The sequence below is a fragment of the Schistocerca gregaria genome, chromosome 2 (assembly GCF_023897955.1).
Source record: "Schistocerca gregaria isolate iqSchGreg1 chromosome 2, iqSchGreg1.2, whole genome shotgun sequence".
Classification (NCBI taxonomy): domain Eukaryota; kingdom Metazoa; phylum Arthropoda; class Insecta; order Orthoptera; family Acrididae; genus Schistocerca; species Schistocerca gregaria.
This window is the reverse complement of record NC_064921.1, coordinates 102,832,590-102,848,757: the sequence shown is the minus strand read 5'-3', so window position 1 is coordinate 102,848,757 and position 16,168 is coordinate 102,832,590. Positions and strand designations below refer to the sequence as shown.

The following is a 16,168-nucleotide window of genomic DNA, read 5'->3' as shown; positions in this document are numbered from 1 at the left end:
AAGCTTTCCGGAAATCTAGAAATACAGAATCAACTTGAGATCCCCTGTCGATAGCGGCCATTATTTCGTGCGAATAAAGAGCTAGCTGCGTTGCACAAGAGCGATGTTTTCTGAAGCCATGCTGATTACGTGTCAATAGATCGTTCCCTTCGAGGTGATTCATAATGTTTGAATACAGTATATGCTCCAAAACCCTACTGCAAACCGACGTCAATGATATAGGTCTGTAGTTAAATGGATTACTCCTACTACCCTTCTTGAACACTGGTGCGACCTGCGCAATTTTCCAATCTGTAGGTACAGATCTATCGGTGAGCGAGCGGTTGTATATGAGTGCTAAGTAGGGAGCTATAGTATCAGCGTAATCTGAAAGGAACCTAATCGGTATACAATCTGGACCTGAAGACTTGCCCGTATCAAGCGATTTGAGTTGCTTCGCAACCCCTAAGGTATCTACTTCTAAGAAACTCATGCTAGCAGATGTTCGTGTTTCAAATTCTGGAATATTCCATTCGTCTTCCCTGGTGAAGGAATTTCGGAAAACTGCGTTCAATAACTCCGCTTTAGCGGCACAGTCGTCGGTAACAGTACCATCGGCACTGCGCAGCGAAGGTATTGACTGTGTCTTGCCGCTTGTGTACTTTACATACGACCAGAATTTCTTCGGATTTTCTACCAAATTTCGAGACAATGTTTCGTTGTGGAACCTATTAAAGGCATCTCGCATCGAAGTACGTGCCAAATTTCGCGCATCTGTAAATTTTACCCCATCTTCGGGATTTCGCGTTCTTCTGAACTTCGCAATGTGATGGCATATTGCATGACATTCAAACGATACGAAAAGTAAGGTAATTCCCATTCAGCATTGAGCGACGTGGCTTCTCCAGTTATTTTTCTTTTTTTTTTTTTTTTTGGGGGGGGGGCGTATGAAGAAGCCTGATTTAACAGAAGTGTTATTGTCAGCAGACTGCATTGCGACAGGCTTGCTCTGTCGGTGTCCGGCTGCAGCTTTCATTTTCTCTTCTTCTCCCCTCAGCCCCGCTTGCCACTGTGCTAGGAGCGCTCGCGATCTCGGAGCGCTCTCTGGCTCGGCCTGGAGTAGACGAATCATCCGCTCCACACTGCCGCACATAATCCGTGCACACCTGCGGACAGGCAACCCAATGAATAGATCTGCACAGCGGGCTCTTGTCGTTGCTGCCCTGGCAGTTCAAGTCTGCCACTTCAATGGAATGCACTCAAAAATTGACGTATGCTGCATCATAAAGTGTTCCCATACTGAGCACCTGCAGAGTGAGTTAAAAACTTGGATAGATGCTCTATCCACTGATATGTGTCTCTATATGCCTTGTAGTTTTCGTCTATTGAAAGCCTGGAGGTATTTCCACTATGTGATCAAAAGTATCCGGACACCTGACTGAAAATGACTTACAAGTCCGGTAATGCTGGGATTCAGTGTGGTGTTGGCCCACTCTTAGCCTTGATGACAGCTTCCACTCTCGCAGGCGTACGTTCAGTCAAGTGCTGGAAGGTTACTTGGGGAGTGGCAGCCCATTCTTCACGGAGTGCTGCACTGAGGACAGGTATCGATGTCGGTCGGTGAGGCCTGCCACGAAGTCGGCGCTCCAAAACACCCCAAAGATGTTCTATAGGATTCAGGTCAGGACTATGTTCAGGCCAGTCCATTACAGGGATTTTACTGTCGTGTAACCACTCCGCCACAGGCCGTGAATTATGAACAGGTGCTCGATCGTGTTGAAAAATGCAATCGACATCCCCGAATCGAACATTGGGAAGCGAGAAGGTGCTTAAAACATCAATGTAGGCCTGTGCTGTGATAGTGTCACGCAAAACAACAGGGGCTGCAAGCCCCCTCCAAGAAAAACATCACCACGCCATAACACCATCGCCTCCCAGTTTACTGTTGGCACTACACACGGGGATGACGTTCACTGGGCATAAACTGTTTTAATCTGCCAGGAAGTTTCATATCAGCGCACACACCGCTGCAGAGTGAAAATCTCATTCTGGAAACATCCCCCAGGCTGTGGCTAAGCCATGTCTCCGCAATATCCTTTCTTTCAGGAGTGCTAGTTCTGCAAGTTTCGCAGAAGAGATTCTGTAAAGTTTGGAAGGTAGGAGACGGATACTGGCAGCAGTAAAGCTACCGGGCGTGAGTCGTGCTTCGGTAGCTCAGATGGTAGAGCACTTGCCCGCGAAAGGCAAAGGTCCCGAGTTCGAGTCTCGGTCGGGCACACAGCTTTAATCTGCCAGGAAGTTTCATATCAGCGCACACTCCGCTGCAGAGTGAAAATCTCATTCTGGTCCTCAACATTTTTGTTTCTTCTCCACTGATTTTAATACCTACTCCGAATTTTTCTTTTGTTTCCTTTACTGCTTGCTCAATATACAGATTGAATAACATTGGGGAGGGGCTACAACCCTGTCTTACTCCCTTCCTAACCACTGCTTCCCTTTCATGTCCCTCGACTCTTACAACTGCCATCTGGTTTCTGTACAAATTGTAAATTTGGGATTGGAATTATTATATTCTTCTTGAAGTCTGAGGGTATTTCGCCAGTTTCATACATCTTGCTCACCAGATGGTAGAGTTTTGTCATGACTGGCTCTCCCAAGGCCGTCAGTAGTTCCAATGGAATGTTGTCTATTCCGGGGGCCTTGTTCCGACTCAGGTCTTTCAGTGCTCTGTCAAACTCTTCACGCAGTATCGTATCTCCCATTTCATCTTCATCTACATCCTCTTCCATTTCCATAATATTGTCCTCAAGTACATCGCCCTTGTATAGACCCTCTATATACTCCTTCCACCTTTCTGCTTTCCCTTCTTTGCTTAGAACTGGGTTTCCATCTGAGCTCTTGTTGTTCATACAAGTGGTTCTCTTATCTCCAAAGGTCTCTCTAATTTTCCGGTAGGCAGTATCTATCTTACCCCTAGTGAGATAAGCCTCTACATCCTTACATTTGTCCTCTAGCCATCCTGCTTAGCCATTTTGCACTTCCTGTCGATCTCATTTTTGAGACGTTTGTATTCCTTTTTGCCTGCTTCATTTACTGCATTTTTATATTTTCTCCTTTCATCAATTAAATTCAATATTTCTTCTGTTACCCAAGGATTTCTACTAGCCCTTGTCTTTTTACCTACTTGATCCTCTGCTGCCTTCACTACTTCATCCCTCAAAGCTACCCATTCTGCTTCTACTATATTTCCTTTCCGCATTCCTGTCAATTGTACCCTTATGCTGTCCCTGAAACTCTGTACAATCTCTGGTTCTTTCAGTTTATCCAGATCCCACCTCCTTAAATTCCCACCTTTTTCCAGTTTCTTCAGTTTTAATCTACAGGTCATAACCAATAGATTGTGGTCAGAGGCCACATCTGCCCCTGGAAATGTCTTACAATTTAAAACCTGGTTCCTAAATCTCTGTCTTACCATTATATAATCTATCTGATACCTTTTAGTATCTTCAGGGTTCTTCCATGTATACAACCTTCTTTCATGATTCTTAAACCAAGTGTTAGCTATTATTAAGTTGTGCTCTGTGCAAAATTCTACCAGGCGGCTTCCTCCTTCATTTCTTAGCCCCAATCCATATTCACATACAACGTTTCCTTCTCTCCCTTTTCCTACACTCGAATTCCAGTCACCCACGACTATTAAATTTTCGTCTCTCTTTACTATCTGAATAATTTCTTTTATTTAATTATACATTTCTTCAATTTCTTCGTCATCTGTAGAGCTAATTGGCATATAAACTTGTACTACTGTAGTAGGTGTGGGCTTCGTATGTATCTTGGCCACAATAATGCGTTCACTATGCTGTTTGTAGTAGCTTACCCGCATTCCTATTTTCCTATTCATTATTAAACCTACTCCTGCATTACCCCTATTTGATTTTGTGTTTATAACCCTGTAGTTACCTGACTAGAGGTCTTGTTCCTCCTGCCACCGAACTTCACTAATTCCCACTATATCTAACTTTAACCTATCCATTTCCCTTTTTAAAACACTGGACTCGCATTCGGGAGGACGTCGGTTCAATCCCGTCTCCGGCCATCCTGATTTAGGTTTTCCGTGATTTCCCTAAATCGTTTCAGGCAAATGCCGGGGTGGTTCCTTTGAAAGGGCACGGCCGATTTCCTTCCCAGTCCTTCCCTACCTCGAGCTCGCTCTCCGTCTCTAATGACGTCGTTGTCGACGGGACGTTAAACACTAACCACCACCACTCCCTTTTTAAATTTTATCACCAACCTGCCCGATTAAGGGATTTGACATTCCACGTTCCGATCCGTAAAACGCCAGTTTTCTTTCTCCTGATAACGACATCCTCTTGAGTAGTCCCCGCCCGGAGATCGGAATGGGGGACTATTTTTCCTCCGGAATATTTTACCCAAGAGGACGCCATCATCATTTAATCGTACAGTAAAGCTGCATGCCCTCGGGAAAAATTACGGCCGTAGTTTCCCCTTGCTTTCAGCCGTTCGCAGTACCAGCACAGCAAGGCCGTTTTGGTTATTATTACAAGGCCAGATCAGTCAATCATCCAGACTGTTGCCCTTGCAACTAATGAAAAGGCTGCTGCCCCTCTTCAGGAACCACACGTTTGTCTGGCCTCTCAACAGATACCCCTCCGTTGTGGTTGCACCTACGGTACGGCTATCTCTATCGCTGAGCCACGCAAGCCTCCCCACCAACGGCAAGGTCCATGGTTCAAGGGGGGGGGGGGGGAGGGGGCATCTAGATTTAACATCTTTAATTCCAAGTCTCCCGCTGTGCCTCTGCAAAGTCGCCGTGTGGAAGGATACCTTGAAGATATTTTTGTTTCCACACATACCAACAAGCTGCACATAGTATTTTTCGTGCTGAGATGTGCAGCATCGGTGAGACTGCTGCGACATGATATATTTTGCTAACTATGTATGTACTTATAAACTGAACATTCTGCAGTCGGTCTAACGATCTGACGTTGTGGTCCTTCAAACCAGATTCTGATGACATTAAGTTTTCGTTCCCAGTTGTTCATAGCCATGAGCATGGGATTCGCCCTTAACCACAATCCGAGTCGGATTGTGTCTCCAGTTACATCCAACCAGTGCGCCTCTATTGCACTACTGTAAGAACCGAGGTGCATTATTTTGAATTTTTTAAGACTCCATTTTGCGCCAGAGGTTCGTGAGTACGGTTGTATCAAACATCGCACTTCATCGCCCTCACTATTCAAATTAACAATAACACTTATGTCGTTAACATAACCGTGACAAACTGTTTTAATATTGAAGACCTGTAGTCCTCTCAATTTCTGGTGCATTGTCGAAAGCAAAGGTTCTACCTCGATCGCATATCATGTCACAGACAGCGGACATTCTTGACGTACTGAATGTTGAACTGGAAATGTTTCAGTCAGTTGTTAATTGATTTTAATACTTGAAAAAACACCACTGATACATTTACGTATGACAGTTATAAAGTGGTTGTCGAAACCCATTTTCTGCATGGTGCTGAATAAGAAGCCATGATAAATCCTATCAAAGACTTTATCAAAATCTAATAAAAAAAATAAGGAAAGACTATTGTTAATTAACTAAGCAAGGTTTATGACGTCCCTATACTCACATAAGGTATCTAGCATTGATCTACCTTTTATTGCACTCGTTTGATACGGACCTATGACATTTTGCAGGAGGGGCTTCATCCTTCTATTCAGTATGCAAGTGAGAATCTTAAAGTCAGCGTTGAGTAAGGTGAGTGGTCTTAAATCGTGAATCCTCTTGCTGCTTGGTGTTTTTAGGAATGAGTACAATCATTCCCTCTGTAAATATATGAGGGAAGTCTGGTTAGTTAATAACTCATTGTACATATCTGTGAGCTCATTCCCTATTACAACCCACATGCGTACATAACATTCGACCAGGAGCCCATCGAACAGCTGACTGATTCCTCGGAGCGTCGTTAATTGTGGTTTTTATTTCGTCCTGAGTTAGATGTTCGATTAGACAGGCATTATCCTCCTCACGTAGTACCGTCGTAACGTTTGCTAAAAGTTATTCACCGTTCCAGCGTAGAGATTCCTCTAATACTTCGCCACACATTGTTTTATGGCGGTCTGAGCAGTGTACTCCCCTCCGTCATGATCCGCCAGCGCGGTTATTATTCTCTGTTTCCCTCTACGTGTCTCCCTTATTACATGATATAACGACTTACGTTCCTGCATAAGATCGTCCTTACCTCGAGGTCTCGTATGCACCCCATCCAGACGCTGCCAGGCTAGGGCAGTTATTTTCGACTTAAAACGTTTCAGTTTGAGTATGTTAGCCGAAAAGCCATCTCGCAAACAGGAGAAGTAATATTCCGCCGTTTGTTTGCTCCAATATGCTTTGGCTTTTGCATGCTGTATAGTGCGTTTACGAAGCACGGGTTTTGCATGTTCGGTCCACCAAATAATCCGCTCCCGATATCTCGTTTGGGAGCGTAAGCATTTGTTCAAAGTCTGTCTAATATGTTGCTTAAGTTCAGCATCCTGCAATAGTAAGTTGCCATACCCCACGGCTACGAAAGGTTTTTTGTCGGATACACCTGAATGAAATATGGTATGCACCATGGTCGGAGAAGTTTACAATCATCAATATTGCGCATGAATTCTTTAGTAACATAGATTCTATCTAACCTGCTTGCTGACGTGCTACTGAAATGAGTATATCCGGTATGATGGTGATTCAAGTGAGTCCAGGTGTCTTGCAGTTCCAACACAGTCACCAGAGTTTGTAGCTCTTGACGAGTGTTAAAATTCGACGTCTGGTCTTCACGGCGCAACACACAGTTAAAATCTCCGGCAAGTATGGTGGCTGCGCCAACGTTATTTAACACTTCAACTATCCCATGCCGATAAAAGTTAGTTCTGTGCCGTCTTTCATTAGTCCCAGATGGCGCATGTATGTTAATTAATGTGTGGTCATGAAGTTGGACAGTTATACCCCGACCCGTCTCTAAAATAGCTTGAGCTTGACACGTGATACCCTCTTTAAATAAAATTGCCGTTCCTCCTTCATTTCCGATGTTGATGATGGCTTCATAACCTGTTATGTCCGCTACTTTAGTTGTGACAAGCTCTTGTAACATGGCGACATCTGTATCCGCGGCATAAAGATAATCTTTCATACATTGTAACTTTTTGCTGAACGTTAACTGTAACCTAGCTCGTAAGTCTGCATATAACTGTTTAGTACTGCTCAGTACCATCCGAAAAGAAAATGGCTCTGAGCACTATGGGACTTAACATCTGAGGTCATCAGTTCCCTAGAACTTAGAACAACTTAAACCTAACTAACCTAAGGACATCACACACAACCATGCTCGAGGCAGGATTCGAACCTGCGACCGTAGCAGTCTCTTGGTTCGGACACCGCAGCCGGCAGTATCTTCCGACCAAAGCGTGCTGGAGGCGGGTAAGACTCAGAAGATGCTAACACGTTTGTATTCACGTGATTGTCTAATTCCATCTGAATGCCCTAATTGCATCAGCTACCGCCGTTTCCCCTGTCTGAGATTTCTTAAGGATATCTCTTGTGCGTTTTCTTTTTCTTTCTAATTGCTGTGTCTCTTCCAGGATTTGTATTCTACGGGGCCGTTTCGTTTGTTTAGACGACTTTTATGAATTGTCCTTACTTGATACTGGGTGATCAGACCGGCCGTTGAATGTTGGGTTGTTTGGGTTTGTATCCTTGTCAACTCACATGTCACTACCTACTGTGACACTGAAACATCATCGGAAAGGGAGCCTAGTGGTACCTCGGGATGTTTAACAGGCATAGTAATTTCTTTTCTGGGTATTAGTCTTTCCTGGAGAGGCCTGATTCGAACGTTTTGTGGCAGTCTAACCGTTGAACGCTGTTCATTTGTCAACACGCTACGTGTAGCTGAATCCCGATTTCCTTCATTTCCTTCCTGACGTGATATGTAAGCGCCCTGCCCATTCCCGGTTTCCTGCAAAGGGGCTGACAAGATCTCCGCACACGAGTTTCTGTTGATGTCGCACATCGGCCGCGGAGGTGAGTGGTTTTCCCTCCGTATTGATTTGACGCGGGGCAGGTTGCCTTGAGATGATCCGTGGAACCACATACTACGCAGGTCCTTGGTTGGCCATCATAAACAAGTAAGACTCTGAAGCCTTGAACCATAATACACGACGGGATGTGCTTATGAAGATCAGTTCTAACATTCCGCACACCATTTCCAACATTGAAATGTTTATTGCCCGTTCATTTCTCACCAGTAACTTGCAAAAGCGTTCCATAAGGCGTTAACGCTTGTTTGATAAGATCGAACTTCAGTTCAAATCGGAGGTTGAATAGGCGCATAGATCGCAACCCTAAATCAGCGTAGGTGATCGCAATTGAACTAGATTCGCCACTGGAATGAAGAAAGTTCAGGAAACCGCCTGTTTATGTCATAATCCGGGTACATGTTGCAACATCTCGCACTTTAACATACACTACATTACCAAGGAAATGTAGTGACTGTAGGAGGATACAAGATGACTTGGACAGCATTTGTGATTGGTGTAAAGAATGGCAGCTAACTCTAAATATAGATAAATGTAGATTAATGCTGATGAATGGGAAAAAAATCCTGTAATATTTGAATACTCCATTAGTAGTGTAGCGCGTGACACAGTCAAGTGGATTAAATAATTGGGCGTACCACTGCAGAGCGATATGAAGGCGAATAGTCGTCTTCGGTTCATTGGTACAATTGTGGGAAGATATGGTTCACCTGTAAAGGAGACCGCTTATAAAACACTAATACGACCTATTCTTGAGTACTGTTCGAGCGTTTGGGATCCCTATCAGGTAAGATTGATGGAGGACATAGAAGCAATTCAGAGGCGAGACCCTAGATTTGTTACGGGTAGGTTTGATCATCACGCGAGTGTTACGGAAATGCTTCAGGAACTCGGGTGGGAGTCTCTAGAGGAAAGGAGGCGTTCTTTTCGCGAATCGCTACTGAGGAAATTTAGAGAACCAGCATTTGAGGCTAACTGCAGTACAATTTTACTGCCACCAACCTACATTTCGTGGAAAGACCACAAAGATAAGATAAGAGAGATTAGGGGCTCATACAGAGCCATATAGGCAGTCATTTTTCCCTCGTTATGTTTGGGAGTGGAACAGGGAGAGAAGATGGTAGTTGTGTTACGAGGTACCCTCCGCCACGCACCGTATGGTGGATTGCGGAGTATGTATGTAGATGTAGATGTAGATATGACAACCCGTGAACGTCATCATCTTGTAAAGCTATCCCTTCGAACAACCAATCGTCGATTTCATAAACTTTCGGCCTGTCATATCCGAACAGGAACAAAAATTTCAAGCTAGACTTCCTAGGCTGAGCTTCCGTAGCTATGTTGTTCTCACAAGCTACGGTGACCCGGCCAACGACGTGCCTCTCTGGCGGCGAGCTCGCACGCTGGGGCGCCTAGGCCAGCACTGGTATCCGAACACGGCTCGCGGTCAGACTTAAACTTCCTCCTGTCGTTAGTCATGTGTCTACAACCTGTACATGTACATCCATTATGTATATTCCGTTATACCACGGACATTTTAGTTGAAAGTCGCTTTCCCGGTGTTGGCCGATAAATATCGAATTATGATGCAATGTGCATTGGACATGCATGCATCTCCGAAGGAACATTGCATAGCAATTTGTCGTCATTCCATTATACAGCTGATGGCTGTCCATATTCTCAATACATATCCCGTATTTCATAACGGCTCTAGTCGCTGCAGTGCATGTTCCTTCGGACAAGCTTGCATGTCCAAGGCACACTGCATCGTAATTCGGAATAACACAGGAACTGCAATATCGTATTTCTGACGGCCTTGGGAGAGCCAGTCATGACAAAACTCTACCATCTGGTGAGTAAGATGTATGAAACTGGCGAAATACCCTCAGACTTCAAGAAGAATATAATTATTCCAATCCCAAAGAAAGCAGGTGTTGACAGATGTGAAAATTACCGAACTATTAGTTTCATAAGTCACAGCTGCAAAATACTAACGCGAATTCTTTACAGACGAATGGAAAAACTGGTAGAAGCGGACCTCGGGGAAGATCGGTTTGGATTCCGTAGAAATTTTGGAACACGTGAGGCAATACTGACCTTACGACTTATCTTAGAAGAAAGGTTAAGAAAAGGCAAACCTACGCTTCTAGCATTTTTAGACTTAGAGAAAGCTTTCGACAATGTTTACTGGAATACTCTCTTTAAAATTCTAAAGGTGCCGGGGGTAAAATACAGGGAGCGTAAGGCTATTTACAATTTGTACAGAAACCAGATGGCAGTTGTAAGAGTCGAGGGGCATGAAAGGGAAGCAGTGGTTGGGAAGGGAGTGAGACAGGGCTGTAGCCTCTCCCCGATGTTATTCAATCTGTATGTTGAACAAGAAGTAAAGGAAACAAAAGAAAAATTTGGAGCAGGTATTAAAATTCATGGAGAAGAAAAAAAAATTTTGAGGTTCGCCGATGACATTGTAATTCTGTCACAGATAGCAAAGGACTTGGAAGAGCAGTTGAACGGAATGGACAGTGTCTTGAAAGGAGGATATAAGATGAACATAAACAAAAGCAAAACGAGGATAATGGAATGCAGTCAAATGAAATCGGGTGATGCTGAGGGAATTAGATTAGGAAATGAGACACTTAAAGTAGTAAAGGAGTTTTGCTATTCAGGGAGTAAAATAACTGATGATGGTCGAAGTAGAGAGGATATAAAATGTAGACTGGCAATGGCAAGGAAAACGTTTCTGAAGAAGAGAAATTTTTTAACATCGAGTATAGATTGAAGTGTCAGGAAGTCGTTTCTGAAAGTATTTGTATGGAGTGTAGCCTTGTATGGAAGTGAAACATGGACGATAACAAGTTTGGACAAGAAGAGAATGGAAGCTTTCGAAATGTGGTGCTGCAGAAGAATGCTGAAGATTAGATAGGTAGATCACATAACTAATGAGGAAGTATTGAATAGGATTGGGGACAAGAGAAGTTTGTGGCATAACTTGACCAGAAGAAGGGACAGTTTGGTAGGACATGTTTCGAGGCATCAAGGGATCACAAATTTAGTATTGGAGGGCAGCGTGGAGGGTAAAAATCGTAGAGGGAAACCAAGAGATGAATACACTAAGCAGATTCAGAAGGATGTAGGTTGCAGTAAGTACTGGGAGATGAAGAAGCTTGCACAGGATAGAGTAGCATGGAGAGCTGCATCAAACCAGTCTCAGCACTGAAGACCACAACAACAACAATTGGGCAAACGCTTTTCAAGTAAAATGTCTGTCATGTACGGAAATATACACAATGGATGCGCGAGTACAGGTTCTAGATACCTGGTGGACGAAATATAAAAATTTTCGTCTGGTCAGGAGTCATGATCGGATAGCCAAATGGTACAGCGACCTTTCTCGAGAAGCGGGAAATTCGTGTTCGAGTCCCCCGGTTCAGCACATATTTTCATTGTCGTCATTCCATTATACAGCAGATAGTTGCCCATATTTGGAACTGCAAATACATTTCATAACGGCTGTAGTCGCTGCAGTACTTGCTCGTTCGGATGTGCATGCATGTCCAAGACACATTGTATAGCAACTCGGAGTAACACAGGTACACGCAATATTTTAATTACACATTTGTCTTGGCATCAACAAATAGTATTCCTTGCTGGTCATCTTCCAGTGTGTGTGGTACTTTTTTATTTATTTCTCCTCCAGAATATGCATTCTACTGCATATGGTTGCAATGTACTCTGAAGTATATGGGAAGACTACATAAATGCGGACTTGGATAACAAGTTTGTTTGTGTGACCATCCTCCGCAGCAAGCACATAAATACTTGTTTTGTAAATAAAAGGGCCTTTTCCTGCTGCTAGCAGCTGACTTGGATCTTTATTAATGTCTTATACAGTAAATAAGCTGAGGACTGGTTAATGTGTCCACCAAGCAACCTGTGTGAGTTACCTCGTTTCTGCAGCTAAGGTTTTGTGCCATATTAGTGTAAAATCGCGTTCTAGAACTGCTTCTTTAAGTAATTCGCAGGTGTGCTGCCATGTTCTGGGTACGGTGTGTTCAACAAAGGCCTACATGATGTTGAAACTATATAACGTGAAAAAAAAGTGCGATAGCAAAATACAAGGAACGGTACTTTTACGCAGAAGTTTTGAAGCAGTTGTTACAGAAGATACTAACAAATGGCGTTTTTATCACAATACGTAGTGCCTATAAATTGTACTCCGAAGCCCGTAGCGATCAGTCATACCGCTGGAAAGCGACAAGAGAGTAACGTACAGAAACAAGAGCTTGAAATCAAATATTTCATTGAACAAAATGTGTTTTTTGTGCTGGAATATTACAGGTTACCACAAACGTATTATGGCAACAAAGTGCAGGACCCGATGCGGAAACCTCATGAGTTCTTCGCCAAACTCGGGCTGACAGGTAGAGTGGATAATGATCTAGGGGGGAACATTGGCCTCACGCCAACTTTAGCTACTGCTAAAAATGACGCCATTGTTTCTGTATGTAATCAGCAAGAATTGCTGCAGAGACTGTTTGAAGTATTCCAGAATGCGTTCAGTACTGAGAAAAAGTCCACACATGATGCAATTTAAAATTCAAAGTTACCAACCACCATAAACATATAACTGTACGATGGAGAGATTGCTTTGCGAACCAGATTCTCACAATAGTTGTTAATGAAGGATTTGATGTTGGCTGCATGCGGTTCACGGATGAAACAAGCTACCGCTTGAATAGACTCGTGAATAAATGGCGGTTTGAGCAGTGTTGGTTAGTAGCCAAAATTAGTGTGGGTGCTGCTCCAGAACGTTTTGAAATCGTGTAAAAGGAAACACACAGCTATAAAAAGAATAGTTATTCACAACTGTTGATAAAAATCCTGAAAAATTTTTACTTACTTTAACCTCAATTGTTGCCGTTGTTCATTCATTAAAAAATGAAATCCATTCTTCTTTTAATTTGGCGAAAATATCGACATTATTTTTTCTTGGCCTCTGGATGATAGCTAAGGAAATTTTTGTTGTTCGAAAACACTGCAAACACATTTATTCTTTCCGAATTCATACTACTTGTTCGAAATTTATGCTCTTTTGAGTGTTGAAAATCAGCGGTCTGTCTCTGTTGTAGTCATAGGAAGAGCCAAAAGGATTTTTATCAGTTTCATAATTTTATTAAGCACGTCATCCAGAATGTTTTTAAGAGAAATTTCAGGGCCTCAGTTAATTTGCAGTACTCATAAATATCAGACCTCGAGTATAAAACTGTACTTCAGTTTGAAGCATATCTTTGTCAACCGCAGGATACGCTTTAGTGGTCAATACTGTCTCTTCTGTAGGTTGTTTATTCTTAGAATTAGTGAAGCATTTTTTATGGAAAAATTTAGCAACTAATGTTTAATGGGAGAATATCTGTCCATTAAGCAACATTTCTTTTTACTTCTCATCCACAACACCAGTTTAGCTGTTGATACCATTCTGAATTAAAGGTACGAATACCCGTATATCTTTATGCCTGGCTGAGATATTAGAATATCGGATGATGAACGATCTCTTTTTTTTTTTTAAATTGTGGCTTCTTAAAGGAGAGATAGCTGTAAAACTTCAGCTGTTGAAGATCGCTCACAGTTGAAGATCACTCACAGTCCCAGAACTTATTTTTTGAGGTTGCAAGGCCATGGTTAAAGCTTCCAGTAAAATAAAATAATTGTAAAAAAGAAACAAATACAATAGCTGGAAAAAGGATAGTAATTTAATTCTGCATTTTATCACATTCAAGATTATGGTGCATGGTTCTTCAGCACAACACACAAGGAGTAAAGGAAAACTGCAATCTGCCAACATGCCACTGTCCTCCCCCCTGTCACACTCGCCTGCAGCTTCCTATGGGCGAATGCGCACTGCCACACACCACGCCGCTGGAAACGTGAAGCTCACAGTTCCACACACAGATTTCATATACTGGGTGATGACTACTGACGTTAAGGTAAAGCGTTTGTACTGTGCAAGACTAAGAAGGAATTAAAGAAAGAAGGACCCATTATACACTGAGGTGACAAAAATTAAGGGGTATCTACCAATATCGTGTCGGAAGCCCGCCCGGCTAGCCGCGCGGTGTAACGCGCTGCTTCCCGAGCGGGAAGGCGTGCCGGCACGAATCCGCTCAGCGGATTTGTGTCGAGGTCCAGTGTGCCGGCCAACCTGTGGATGGTTTTTAAGGCGGTTTTCCATCTGCCCCGGCTAATGAGGGCTACTTTCTCTTATTCCGCCTCAGTCTGCAGCTCGTGGCCTCGCGGTCGCGTTCTCGCTTCCCAAGCACGGGGTCCCTCGTTCGATTCCCGGCGAGGTCAGGGATTTTCACCTGCCTCGAGATGACTGAGTGTTTGTGTTGTCCTCATCATTTCTTTATCATTCATGGAAGTGGCGAGATTGGACTGGGCAAACGTTGGAAATTTGTACGGGCGCTGATAACCGCGCAGTTGAGCGCCCCACAAACCAAACATCATCATCATATTCCACCTCAGTTACACTATGTCGGCGATTGCTGCGCAAACACTGTCTCCACGTACGTGTACATGATAATTACTCTACCACGCAAACATTGGGGTTACACTCGTCTGGTATGAGCCGTTCCTTTGGGGGGGGGGGGGGGGGGGGGGTTCCACTGGGGGCCGAACCCCAGCGTAATCCTGGGTTCGGTGTGGGGCGGCGGTGAGGTGGGTGCACTGCTGTGGCCTGTTGTGGGGTAGTGAACCACTAAGGACTACTGCGGGACGAAGCCTCTCCGTCGTTTCTAGGTCCCCAGTTCAACACACAATACACACACAGAAGACGCAAAATCATAGCGACTCCTATTTTTCATTACAATTGTTTTCGAATTACTTCCACGTAAGTAACCCAACTATGACCATTAGCGAACTGATGCGTACATTATAATGAACCTGACATATAAGCTACAAGTAAAGCAAAAATGAAATTTCCTTACCGAACAGTTCCTGTAAAATCGTCTGAGAAGGGTTGCAAGGTATGCGCGTCGATTCTGTCATCGCCGAGCGGCCGAGAGGTGGCAACCGCTTGTCGGCCTCCCCTCGTGAACAGACGAATAAACTCGCGCAGCTCTTTAGGACGAAAACTGGACACGGCGCATTGGCCAGCGTATCCTGCGCTACCTATGCCTTGCGGATGACTTGCCAACACAGTCTGACACGTCTACCCCCTAGTGGTACGCTCTGCAACTCGCCACAGAGTGTGATGCGAATCGAAGCTTGAAGAAATATTCTGTCTACTGATATGTGCCATTTTTCTGTAAGTCTTATAGTTTCCGTCTAGTCTACACTCCTGGAAATGGAAAAAAGAACACATTGACAACGGTGTGTCAGACCCACCGGGCTGTACAAGCAATGATCACACGCACGGCACAGCGGACACACCAGGAACCGTGGTGTTGGCCGTCGAATGGCGCTAGCTGCGCAGCATTTGTGCACCGCCGCCGTCAGTGTCAGCCAGTTTGCCGTGGCATACGGAGCTCCATCGCAGTCTTTAACACTGGTAGCATGCCGCGACAGCGTGGACGTGAACCGTATGTGCAGTTGACGGACTTTGAGCGAGGGCGTATAGTGGGCATGCGGGAGGCCGGGTGGACGTACCGCCGAATTGCTCAACACGTGGGGCGTGAGGTCTCCACAGTACATCGATGTTGTCGCCAGTGGTCGGCGGAAGGTGCACGTGCCCGTCGACCTGGGACCGGACCGCAGCGACGCACGGATGCACGCCAAGACCGTAGGATCCTACGCAGTGCCGTAGGGGACCGCACCGCCACTTCCCAGCAAATTAGGGACACTGTTGCTCCTGCGGTATCGGCGAGGACCATTCGCAACCGTCTCCATGAAGCTGGGCTACGGTCCCGCACACCGTTAGGCCGTCTTCCGCTCACGCCCCAACATCGTGCAGCCCGCCTCCAGTGGTGTCGCGACAGGCGTGAATGGAGGGACGAATGGAGACGTGTCGTCTTCAGCGATGAGAGTCGCTTCTGCCTTGGTGCCAATGATGGTCGTATGCGTGTTTGGCGTCGTGCAGGTGAGCGCCACAATCA

At 44.5% G+C, this 16,168-nt stretch overlaps 1 protein-coding gene across 1 annotated transcript in view; it reads right to left on the bottom strand.

The window, feature by feature from the left end:
• Nucleotides 1–16,168, bottom strand: part of LOC126336439 (uncharacterized) — a 216,745-nt gene that overhangs the window by 198,727 nt on the left and 1,850 nt on the right. The gene's annotated exons all lie outside the window — the stretch shown is intronic.